Here is a 13361-nt window from a genome sequence, read left to right as displayed (position 1 = left end):
TCAAACATACAAACTGGGAACAGTAGGCCACTTAGGCCGTCAAGCCTGCTCTACCATTCAATAAGATCATGGTTGATCTGATTACTCCACATTCCCACCTACTGCCAATAACCTTTCATTCACTTCCTTGTCAAGCATCTTATCTCCTCTGCTGTAAAAAAAATTCAAGGACTCTGTTTCCACTGCCCTTTGAAGTTGGAGTTTCGAAGCCTCATGATTCTCTGTGAAAAAAAATGCTCACTTCATCTCTGTCTTAAGTGGGTGACCCTTTAATTTGAAATTGCAACCATCCCTCCCAGTCATTATATAAATGACTTGGGTGCAAGGACTGAGAATATAATTGCTAAATTTGCCAATGACACAAAGATTGGTCAGAAAGAAAATTGTAAACAGGACATAAGGAAGCAACAAAGGATATAGATAAGCTAAGGGAGCGGGCAAAGATCTAGCAAATGGAGTAAATCTGAAATAGTCCATTTTGGCAGTGTTGTAGACCAGACCAAATCCCTTCAAGATATTTTAAGAAAGACTAGACCCTATTTTTTTTTGTTATTTTAACGGTAAGTGCCAGTCATTGCATTCTAGATGTAATTCGACTGCTTAAACTATGAGTCATGAAACACCAGATACTTTATTCATACGCTAAGTTTAAATACAACAAAAGAAGGAAGACATTGGATTAACTTAACTCTATTATTTAGCTACTAAACAGTAACTGTTCTAAATATAGTAACAGTCCATAAACACAGCCTTGGCAAAAGCAAATCCAGTACAATATGTTGTCTTACATGCAATCTCCAGTCCAGGAGGAAAAGCATCAAGAGAAAACTCTGAGACACAGAGCAGCAGGGAAAGGTGTATTATAGCTTTCAAAACCAGCTTCAAGACCCCAACAATTGCTACTGAAAAACTAAAACTAAAAATCCTGGTTCTGTGGGAGCTTGAACCCATCCATTCAGGCTGATTCTATTACTCCAACTTCAAAAAAAGACCCAAGGCCTCACAAGCTGTTTACTTTATTGGATTCAAATAGCAGCTCACTGGATCTGTCTAAAAACTGCTCTGAAAAAAAGGAACAAAATATCCCTTCTTAAAGCCATTGTATTGTCACAACGAGTAGGAATAAAAAAAAGGCATATTATCTAAACGAAGAGACGTTGCAGAGTTATAAAATGCAGTGGGATCTGCGTGAGATGTGGTAAATAACTAAGAATACATATACAGCAAGTGATTTGGAAAGTTAATGGAATATTATTACTTATTGTAAGGGGAATTGAAGTTAAAAATACAGAGTCTATGCCTCAGTTGTCTGCAAAAGATCTTCCAATTGCATATTTCTATCCAGCTTTCTCGCATTTAAATTTTCCCATTTTTATTAACATTTTTCATCATTCTTTGTTTATTTTTAATATTCTGTCCAATTTCCTGATCCGCCATCCAACCTGATACAATTAAATGTTTGTATTTTGTTAAGGTTTGATACTATCTTTACTTTTTTATGCATGGACGGTTGTTCCACCTACCCTTTGAATTTTTCTTTCTTATTAGACTGTATCTATTTCTATGTTTTAGGAAATATTTCCTTGAATGTCTGCCACTACATCTCTACCAACCTATCCCTAACCAATTTGCTAGTTCACATTAGCTAGCTGTTCTCATGCCTTTGTAATTACACTTACTTAAATTTAAAATGTTCGTCCTGGACGCACTCTATTCTGCTGCAAACTAAATGTAAAGTTCAATCACATAATTGCTGTCACCTAATGATGACTTCACCATGAAGTTATTAATTAATCCTATCAATATCACATCTACCATGGACTGCTCTTTGCTTGGCTCCAGAATATGCTGTTCTAAGCAACTACAGTATCCTGAAAACATTCTGTGCGCTCTGCATCTTGGCTACATTTGCCCATCTGATTTTTCCAGTTCATGTGCAGATTAAAATTCCTCATGATTATTGCTGCATCTTTCTGACAAGCTGCAATCATTTATTCTTTCATAATTCATCAGCAGCAAGCCCATTGTTAGGGAATCTGTACATCAGTCTCAGAAGTTTCCTTATCATTTCTACATTCTAGTATCCTAATATTAGCTCAACACTCTTAATCATGTTAATAGCATCACTAATTAATAGAGCTGCTCCTCCACCTTTTCTCTAGTTTCCTGTCCTTCCTAAATGTTGTGTGGCCTTCTATATTCAGGTGTCAATCTATGTTGATTCAGGGAATCCACAATATATGAGGATTTATTTACATTTCTAAAAATAAGGGAGTTTCAAAATTATACCAACCTTAAATGGATTTAATAACATGTAAAGGCGCCATCATAAATAGTTAAAGACCCCTGCTCTAAGTGGTATAAGTGGCAATTCATGTTTTCTGCTCCTGTCTTAAATGCATAAATCTTATTGGGTTCTGGTTTTCCATATTTAGATTTGCAAGATTATAAAACTCATCTTTATTGTCTCTCAGTTTTTTTTTGCTTCTAACAAAAAAACTTGATATGAAAACAAGCTGTTCCTGTCTCTCAAATCCAGGAGGGGCAGTGGTACAGCAGCTCATTGGTTAGCACTGCTGCCTCACTGCATCAGGAACCTGGGTCTGTTTCCATCCTCAGGTGACTGTCTGTGTGGAGTTTGCACATTCTCCGTGTCTGCGTTGGTCCCTTCTGGGTGCTCCAGTTTCCTCCCACAGTCCAAAGATGTGCAGGTCAGGTGGATTGGCAATGCTAAATTTCCCATAGTGTCCAGGGATGTGCAGTCTACGTGGATTAGCCATGGGAAATGCAGGATTTCAGGGATAGGATAAGAAGTTGGGTCTGGGTAGGCTGCTCTTTGGAAGGTCAGTGTGAACTTGTAGGCCGGATGGCCTGCTTCCACACTGTAGGGATTCTCAGACTGTCTTTCGTCTGACAAGGGTGGTGTATTTATATCTATAAGGAATCAAATCATTCCAAGGTTATTCACAGGAGTGCTACAAGAAAAAAACTAGATACCAAGTCACATAAGGAAATCTATGTTAGGTGGCCAAAAGGTTTGCCTGAGGTAGGTATTAAAGATCCGTGCATTCACCAGAATAGGTCTCAGGTTCAAGACCAGCTTGCAGGCCTTCTCATCACATCAAAACTCCAACCCTAGGGAAAGACATAATTAGGCGAAGATACTGAAACTGAATTTTGACCAAAGCAATTAAATGCAGAAAGGAAGTTAACGTTTGACTTTGGCAGAAACTCCAGCTTCTGCCAATTCATTCTCTAATGAGAATGCACAAAAAAAAGTGACAATTAACTGAAATATTGGGATGTGGATTTATTAAAATTACGAGTGTACAATGCCATGTGTGCAGAGAAAAATTTTTAGAGATACAAAAAGCAATATAACAATGCGATCAAAATACCGACCCTCTGTTCCTAACTGCACTTGTGGATGTGCCATTATGAACTGGACTGCAATGGTTCAGGAAGATGTCTCGCATTAATGAAATGCTTTTCTGAAAGGGCAATTAATACCAGCCTAGCTAACGTGGTCCTCATCCTGTGAAAGTACAGAAGAAATTGGTTTGATTCCATAACAGGCTATCAGTGGCTGAATGGAAATACAGATAAAGCTTTGGCAGTTGCATTTTGTTTTGTTGTCCCTGTGGAGGCCAAATAGCCAAAGAAGGGACATTTCCCATTTATAGATCTGAATTGTTTTGTAAGGTAATAAGATTACTTACAGTATGGAAACAAGCCCTTCAGCCCAACAAGTCCACACCGACCCTCCGAAGAGCAACCCACCCAGACCCATACATTTACCCCTTCACCTAACACTACGGGCAATTTAGCATGGCCAATTCACCTGACCTGCACATCTTTGGACGGTGGGAGGAAACCGGAGCACCCGGAGGAAACCCACACAGACATGGGGAGAATGTGCAAACTCCAGACAGACAGTTGCTTGAGGCAGGAATTGAACCCAGGTCTCTGGCGCTGTGTGGCAGCAGTGCTAACCACTGTGCCACCATGCTGCCCATACATGAAATTATCTTTGAGTTTAAATTATTTGCTGATCTAAACCAAATTTGCACATCTTAACTGTAAGTTCTCTACATTAAGAGTTACTTTAATACTAATGTCAATTCCCTACATTCGTGTATTTTTTTAAAAATTCCAATTGTAATGAAATGAGAAGCAGAGTTATTTAAAATAATTTATAATTTCCTTACAAACAGTGATTGTAATGATCCTCCACTTCGCAGCTCTATAGTCTCACTTTGTGAAGGTTTATTTTGATGTATTTAAATAGATGCTTGGATTTTGTTTTGACCAAGCCACCGTAATTCTTCCTGGTAACTGAAGTGACGATGCCGGTGTTGGACTGGGGTGGAAAAAGTTAAAAATCACACAACAACACCAGCTAGCTACCTAACAAAGGAGCAGCGCTCCCAAAGCTTTCATTTCACATAAACCTGTTGGACTCGAACCCAGTGTTGTATGGTTTCTAACCTGGTGAATGAAGTATTTCTTTCCTCAATCAGAATACACACCTGGCAATTACACTAGGTGGGTAATGGGGCAGAGGAAGGATTTTGCTTAAAAAACAGAATTGAGGTAAAGGGATGGGTGAGTGAATCACCAATTTTAGAGGTACTGGGGGCAATGATGAAACAAAAGCTAATCAGATAAGTTTGCAATTGTTGTTGAGTGTTGACTGATTTTCCATAGGAGATAGATTCAGCCAGCCTTGCTAGAGACAGCATTATTTACAATGGTTCTGATCATTACATGGACCTCGTTGCCACAGTTGGCTTCTTCCGTTCATGGCTGAAGAAAAATGTTGAAAGTAGTAGCCTAAGCATTAAAAGATCTATCTTTCAGTCTTCCTTCAGCTTCAGCTAAATCAGCAACCTTAAATGCAGCACTTTCATAGTAAGTACACATGGACCTGTATGATGTAGCGTTAACAGCCTTACCAACTGCTCTGACAGAATAGAGTGCTTATCTGTTCTTGTAAACCGTGTGCTTTGGGATCCAGGTGGCCATGAATCCCATTATGTATTGGAAATTCAATGCAACTCATTCTGCATGTGCTATTCGGAGGCAAGGAGATGGTAGTGTTGGCCCTGGTGAACCAAACATTCATATCGTCTTTGTCACAGCCTCAAATTACCGATGCCCTTGTGGTGGCCTGTGAAATAAGTACATAGAGGCTGCTATCCCGTCACCAAGTCACCCTTTACTTTAATGTAGAGAGTCCTTGACACTGATCCAGCTCCCTCAGAGCCAGCTCTCAGAGTGAACAGAACCCATGTCACTCCTGTTTATAGCGGGTTTTGAAAGGATTTGTAGCTCAGGTTGAGGTTCTTGATGTAGGTTTGCTCGCTGAGCTGCAAGGTTCATTTTCAGGTGTTCCATCACCATAGTAGGTAACATTATCAGTGAGCCTGCAGATGAAGCACTGGTGGTATAGTCCGCTTTCTATTTATGTGTTTAGGAGTCTAAAACACATAAATAGAGAGCGGCCCATACCACTAGTGCTTCTTCCGAAGGTTCACTGAAGATGTTGGAGTCTAGATTAGAGAGGTGCTGGAAAAGCAGGTCAGGCAGCATCCAATGAGCAGGAAAATTGATGTTTTGGGGAAAAGCCCTTCGATTTTCCTGCTCCTCGGATGCTGCCTGACCTGCTGTGCTTTTCCAGCACCACTCTAATCTAGACTCTGAACTACAGCATCTGCAGTCCTCACTTTTGCCTCACTGGTGATGTCACCTAATATGGTAATGAAACATCTGAAATCAAACCTTCCAGCTCAATAAGCAAACCTACATATACTCCTGCTTATATCTGTCAGCCAGGGCTCCCTGAATGGTCCAGGTTAACAGCCCTAATCAGGGACCTCATATTCTCAGGTCCATCTAGCTGACCTCGTTACAATCATTGCAGCCTGAAAAGAGCCAATCGCATAGTGCCCTTGTCAAGGCTGCGTTTCTCCTGGAAGAAGAAGATTCTGCTCTAGAGCAGTTTAACTACATTTTGTAATTCTCCTAGGATCTCTTGTGAGGATTGTTCCTTCATAACTGCTTGAACCTATAGCTACATAGTGGGAAAACGTTTGGCAGGTGAAGCCAGTTTTACCCCTCCAAGGTCCTTGAGGAGTCGCTAACTAATCTCCTTGTGCTGAGTTCCCTTGGTAACAGGCAATGGACAGCTCAGTTTGAACTCATCACCTGTGTCCTTGGTGCCTTCATTTGGGGCTCTCTTGAGGCTCGGTAGTAGTGTCCCAGCCCCTGGACCAGGGAGTCTGTGTTCAAGTCCCACCTTTGCCAGAGGTGTGTATTAACATCTCTAAACAGGTTAATTAAAAGAAAAAGCAGTCTTAGTGCTCTCACCCTAATTTTTTGATGTTAACAGGGCTTTGCCTGTAAATATTCAATTGGCCACATAGGTATTTTCCTTCTGGTGGAGAAAAGTGTACCTACATATGTATAATAACATCTTTCCACAACAGTGCCTTTCTTTGCTGTTTCACTGCATAAAAATGTTGTATATAACCATGGGTAATTTGGGGAAAAAAACAGTCGTATAAAGAAAGCAGACCATGGGGCCTTCTTGTGAAAAAAAATGAAGCAGACAAAGGGTCCTTTTGTGGCACACTGGCAGTGCCCCTACCAATAGACTGAGAGGCCTGGGTTCAAGTCCCACCTGCTCCAGAGACATGTGATAACATCTCGAAACAAGTTGATTAGAAAAATAGCTTAAATGAAAGAAAAGGTATAAAGCAGTCCTGGGGATGGGTTGGCAGGACTGTCTGTCCAGTGCTGGGACTGGCCCACATACACAGTGAATAGTGACTCTATTTTGGTGTTCAAATGATGTTCCTTTCCAGTCGGGTTTCTGAGTTATTAAAGGCATCCTTCAACTAGGCTGAGCATCCCATTTTTGTCCCTTTGGATCCGCCATTAAATCAAATGACAGGGAATCATAAAGGGCACTGCCCACAGATTACAAAGTGTGAGACTGAAAATTTTAATTTAATTTAATTTTAATGAGATCAGTTGTCTTGATTTGGAAATCTAACCAGCCTTTAGCTGACTTTTGAGATGGATGCAATTCATGCATGACACATGCAGTACAGGCAGAGTGCAAGCCCAGAAGTCTCTGCCCTGAGTATGACAAAACATTTGCACTGATGACAATTCAAGCCGATACTTCAAGAGAGGCAGTGGCCACTGATTGGGAAACATTATAGCAATTTCAATGGGTGCAAAGTGGGTACATTCAGGAAATTAGGGGATTTTCTTGCTCCAATGCGTTTAATTATTGCTGTTGTAAGAATGTATGAGAGAGATATTTTAAGTTGTGATCATGAAATACTCACAATGGCTAGGCGAAGCAAACAAATTTAATAAATATTCCATTTAAACTCAACAGAAGGGATTAGATTGACAGATTTCCTTCAGGTTCCTTCTCCTTTCTGCATCAGCACAATATCACATGCATGTCGTGCTAAGGACTTGGAGGAACAAAAACAGAAGGTTGCAAATTTTTGTGCATATCAATTTACTCAGAACTGTTCAAAGCACGGTTGCTCAGTGGTTAGCACTGCTGCCTCACAGCACCAGGGTCCCAGGTTTGATTCCAGACTGTCTGTGTGGAGTTTGCACATTCTCCCCGTGTGGGTTTCCTCCAGGTGCTCCGGTTTCCTCCCACAGTCCAAAGATGTGCAGGTCAGGTGAATTGGCCATGCTAAATTGCCCATATTGTTAGGTGCATTAGTCAGAGGGAAATGGGTCTGGGTGGGTTACTCTTCGGAGGGTTGGTGTGGACTGGTTGGGCCGAAGGGCCTGTTTCCACACTGTAGGGAATCTAATCTAATCTAATAATGATGAATAAGTAAATTTAAATGATTGGAAAAGGTATAGGTGACGTCAATGAGATGGAAGAACAGCGAAGGGGTCATTTAACTTCAAAAGAAGTCTCATAAATTGAATGAGCTGTGGACACATAACATGACAACATTAAACTTAACATTCCAGGTTCAGATGTGGATATCCAAAGATTCCAGCTGAATACATGGAATAGTTTCGGAACTGAGGGAGGTCATTCTTCCCATTGTGTCTTTGTTGACTTCCAATTCACTGCCTTTTTCCAGCTGCATTTCTTTCCTCTTCAGCTAATGATTCAACTGTGAATGTTTTAATTGATCAAACCTACATTCCAGGTTCTCAGAAAGGGTCACTCAACCCAAAACATTAACTCTGATTTCTCTTCACAGAAGCTGCTAGATCTGCTGAGCCTCTCCAGCAATTACTGTGTTTGTTTCTGGTTTACAGCGTCCACAGTTCTTTCAGTTTTTATTAAGAACTTGGAGGAACTGCTGCCTAAAATTCTGGTTTCCCAAACACAACTTCAAAAATCAAGACTTGTGAAAAAAAATGTTCTTTCTCTGAAGAAGTGACAATGTGCAGCTGAAATTCTCCTGCCTCAGCTTGATAGACATGTTAAGCCATTCACTCATATTAATGAATAGATTCAAATACACCTCATTCAGCACCTTTTCACAATCAAACAAGCTCATTTCCTGAAGTCAGTGATAATCACCAATGAATGGAAAAATATTTGACATATAAAATGAATTTTAAAATGAATCATAAATTTAGTTATTAACTAAAAGTTCATTTTTGTTGCAGTCAGTCATATCTTGATGATTTATTCAAACGAGAAATACAGGCAGAGAATTCACATCAGAAAGACTGTGATTAAAATATAAAATAAATGCTTTCAAGGTGTCTTTAAAATGTGATCATGTTAGAACATACACTTTAGAAATTTTGCAAAAGGTCAGCAGGTAATTTACCGCAATGCTCAGTTTTCAGTAATCATCATCAGCAGAAATGGTCCTGCTTTTCATACTTCATTGGTTCATTCTTGTTAAAAAAAAAACTGGCCTTCATTGAAAATGTTTATTAAATTCATTAGATTGGACTAGTTAATGGGTCTCACTCTCCCTTAAGTTGTGTCCACTCTGACCTGTATGCTCATATTGGCCTGGAAGCTGTCTGGCACATGTCCCAGCCACCATTACAGAACAAACCTTGCATCAATCACTGGTGCAGACATGAAAATGGCACTCGCCCGATGTGCTGGGTGGTAACTGCTTATCTTTCCATATGCTAGATCTTGTAAGTGGATACTTCACGCCAAAGCTTGCCTTGTGCCAATGCAAATGTATTCTCACATCCTGCTTAGCAAAATGTGTCCTGACATTTTCATTTATCAATTTAAGCACGGTATTAACTTTCTTGTAGAGCTTGAATCAACATGATACTAATATATTTTCCCAAGTGCTCTGAAAATATTCAGTATCAGCTTATGGTGGAGGAAACAGTGTCCCTTTTGTATGTGCTCATGAAAAGTGTTGCTTAAAGGGGCATTATTATCTAGTGAATGTCTAACAAGATACTGTAGCAGGAGTTTAAGCAGAGGTGGGCATATTGGCATAACACAATGATCTCATTATGCTGTTGAACGTGCCTGTCACTACAAATTCTTAAACTGTAATTCAAACCTAATCTGAATGATAAACTCACAGTAGTTCAGGCTGCAGCCCAGATTCATTTGCAGTATAGCACACGTAATTTGACATATCTTTGCACATTGCCAACAAATCTCACTAGTCAAACTTATGAACTTTTATCTGAGAATACAGCCTGTCCAAAAAGCACTGCAGTGATGGTGCCACTTTAGCATCAAATCAGTGTATGCAGGATTAACTTATCTGTAAGAATATTATTACTCATTTTGCACTCCTGGTTAAAATTGTTTTGGTTTGAAACCTACCTTTGGTCCATTAACTGTAAACTTACATTTCCAACCGTGAACACAACACTCTGATTTTACAACATAATGACAAACTTGTCAGTTAGTCCATTTTAGAGAAGACTTCATTAAAATAGATTGACCAGAAACATTCCTCTCTGAATGCCCAGTGGACAACTGACAGGAGCAGACACATTACTAACACTGTGTCTCAACGGGCTCTTCCAGAACAAAGAGTCGACCCTGATCAAGTGATGCAGACTGGAATATTCCAAAGTCCAAGACTACGTTCTGAGGGATGTACCAAAGTTTGGGGCAACTGCTGCCAAGGCACTGTGGGAAAAGACCATCTTCTAAATGCGGAGGTGGGTACTGCAGATACTGGAGATTAGAGTCAAGATTAGAGTGGTGCTGGAGAAGCACAGTAGGTCAGGCAGCATCTGAGGAGCAGGAAAATCGATGTTTCGGGCAAAAGCCCTTCATTAGGCAATCAAGGGCTTTTGCCCAAAACATCAATTTTCCTGCTCCTCGGATGCAGCCTGACCTGCTGTGCTTTTCCAGCACCACTCTAATCTTGACTTTCTCCATCTTAGGGCTTTCTACCGAAGTTAAATGGGGGTCCATTCAGTTGCCAGACCCTCCTGGTGCCTCACATGTATGGAAAAATAGTCTTGTACAAGTAAAAAAATGCCTTTGGTTTGTTTGTTGGATAGGGTCAAACTCCAATAGTTGTTTGTTTCTTCATATGCTACTTCAACTGCTTTAGGGACTATGTATGCATATAAATATATTTTTATGAATAAATTACATTTTTGAAATAAATAAAGACTGTGTCTCAATGGGAGGCACACAATTAGTTTCTCCTCAGGGCATGACACAAAGGAACGCAAAGAGCTCACTGAATTTTGGCTGAAAACGTATAAAAGTGGCAAGAGGCCTGAGTGTTCTTCTGAAATTGGAGCCTGCTGATAAAAAAAACAGCAACATGAAGACCTGAAACGTGCAGATATGAAAGTTTGACTGACGAACATAAATTTGTATGATTTGATCTCCTCATTCAAACAAATTTGATTTGACAACACTGAACTAAATGTGAACCACCAAACCTCATGGAAGGCAGAAAAAACATGGAAATGTAGCAAGAAATAGATATTCTGTGGTTGCGATTTTTGAGAAGATTTGTAACTCAGGTTGAGGTTCAGGTTACAAGTTTGTTCGCTGAGCTGGAAGGTTCATTTTCAGATGTTTCATCACCATGCTCGGTAACATCATCAGTGAGCCTAAAGTGAAGCGCTGGTATCATGTCTCACTTTCTATTAATGTATCTTGGACTGTTAACGTGAGTGATATTATTTCCAGTTCTTTTTCTCCGAGGTTGGTAAATGGGGTCCAAATCGATGTGTTTGTTGATGTAGTTCTGGTTTGAATTCCCATGTATCTCTGTTTAGCCTGAGCTAGGATGGATGTGTTGTTCCAATCGAAGTGGTGTCCTTCTTCGTCTGTATGTAAAAGACATTACCCGCTACCACCAATATCCTTACATACAGACGAAGAAGGACACCACTTCGATTGGAACAACACATCCATCCTAGCTCAGGCTAAACAAAGATACACATGGGAATTCCTAGAGATCTGGCACTCAAACCAGAACTACATCAACAAACACATCGATTTGGACCCCATTTACCAACCTCTGAGAAAAAGAACTGGAAATGATATCACCCACATTAACAGACCAAGGCAAATGAATAGAAAGTGGGACATAACACCAGCACTTCACCGGAGGCTCACTGATGATGCTACCTAGCATGGTGATGAAACATCTGAAAAAGAACCTTCCAGCTTAGCAACCAAACTTACAACCTGATATTCTGTGGTATGGAATGCATAATTATTGCCATGATCATAATGCAGTAAGTAATATGTAGCTTCTGTCTTTAAGTTTTAAAACAACAAAAACAGCTAGTAAACAAAAACTTGAAATGAATTAATGTTGCTTTCATCAATTTGGTTGCTCACTACCACCAAAAGCATTTGAATAAACAGTTCTCTCGTTCTTTCATATCTGGGAATTATAGGTCACAGGAAATGGAGACCTTCTTGGGAACTTTCATGAATTCTTTCCAGCTTACCATGATTTAATGCTGTTTTCTAGTATCCCATTGTTTTTATTGAACTTTCTGTTCCAGCAAATGTTTCATTGGTTGAATGTTTAGTCATGGGACTTACAGCAGTAAAAATATTGAAGTCTAGCTCCTTAACATATCCTCGTGATAAATTTGGCCTTCTGTTCTATTAACCTTACATCGCAGAACACTTAGATAACAATGAGAACTTAGCTGTATTATGGTTGTGGTATTTTAATTAGATTAATTCAAGCAAGACAATAGGAGAATGAGGAATTTCAGAGGAACAAAGGAGGCTTTCATTATGTTTCAGGGCCAGTGTTCTGTTTTGCCAAAATGAATTCAGACAGATGCAGCCTGGAATCTTTATCTAACTGGGTAGAAGAGACTTATTGGTCTATGATGAGTTATAGGGCACCCAACATACAATGAGAATACAAGGACATTGAACAATTTTGCCATCTATCTTTCTTCAGTTTAGGGAGAAAGTTTATTCCAACACCAACACACACCTCCTACAGATTATACACTGTTAAAAAATGTATTTTTAGACCATTGTAGTAAAGAAAGAATAAGCCCAATAATTTATTTTGTGATTGATAATTATCCCTGAGGCCACTAACCCATGGAAAAGGCTCCATTGATTAATCAGACAGCCAACATTCTGAATTTTTAAAACTTTAATTTTTTAACAAAATCACTACTGGAAATTATTACGTATTCTGTAATTTTCGATTGCGATGAAACTGAATAATAAATCACGCAAATCATTGTTACATTATAGTCTTCTGATTTACAACGGAATGCGGAGAAAATGCAGTGGAGTAGAATAAAACACATCCATAATATATCTGATTTTATTTGAGTTTTTTAGATAATTATATTATAGATTATGTTCCCTGCATTTCTAAGATGTTTTTCAGGCATAAGCAATGCAGAGGCCATGCATTTGCTGAACTCTCTCTGTCCTAACCTTCCTCTCTGCAATGGAAGTGCTGAACAATGAATTCTCACCTAATCATCAACAAAAAGATTTAATCTGGTGGTTTCTTTAGTTGCCCTTAAATAAAAATAGATTATTAAAAAAACTATGTAACTTTTTTGATGTAATGCCCTGGAAAACCTTGAAAATCCTATGGTAACAAAATTAGGTGGAAATCAAATTCAAATTCAATTCTCGCTTTTAATATCATTGTTATGTTAAACTGAGGTGGACATTACTTATCAACACCACTTCAGATAAATCATTTTTTTGCTTTGAAGTTTGCATCTTCATATATCATTTTAAGTTGCTCTTGCTCACCAAAATTGTGTCAACAGGAGAGGTCTGGAGGAAATTTAAATGTAGAAGATTATTGTAATATTCCAGAGCATTTTTGTGACTAAAAAATTAATATCAACTTATTATCAAGGGAACTTTAGAACATTCGCTGGGT

Source organism: Chiloscyllium plagiosum, unplaced genomic scaffold (genome assembly GCF_037043375.1).
Source record: "Chiloscyllium plagiosum isolate Xiang-an unplaced genomic scaffold, Cpla_swu_hap1 HiC_scaffold_39, whole genome shotgun sequence".
NCBI classification, from domain to species: domain Eukaryota; kingdom Metazoa; phylum Chordata; class Chondrichthyes; order Orectolobiformes; family Hemiscylliidae; genus Chiloscyllium; species Chiloscyllium plagiosum.
This window is presented reverse-complemented; position numbering follows the sequence as displayed.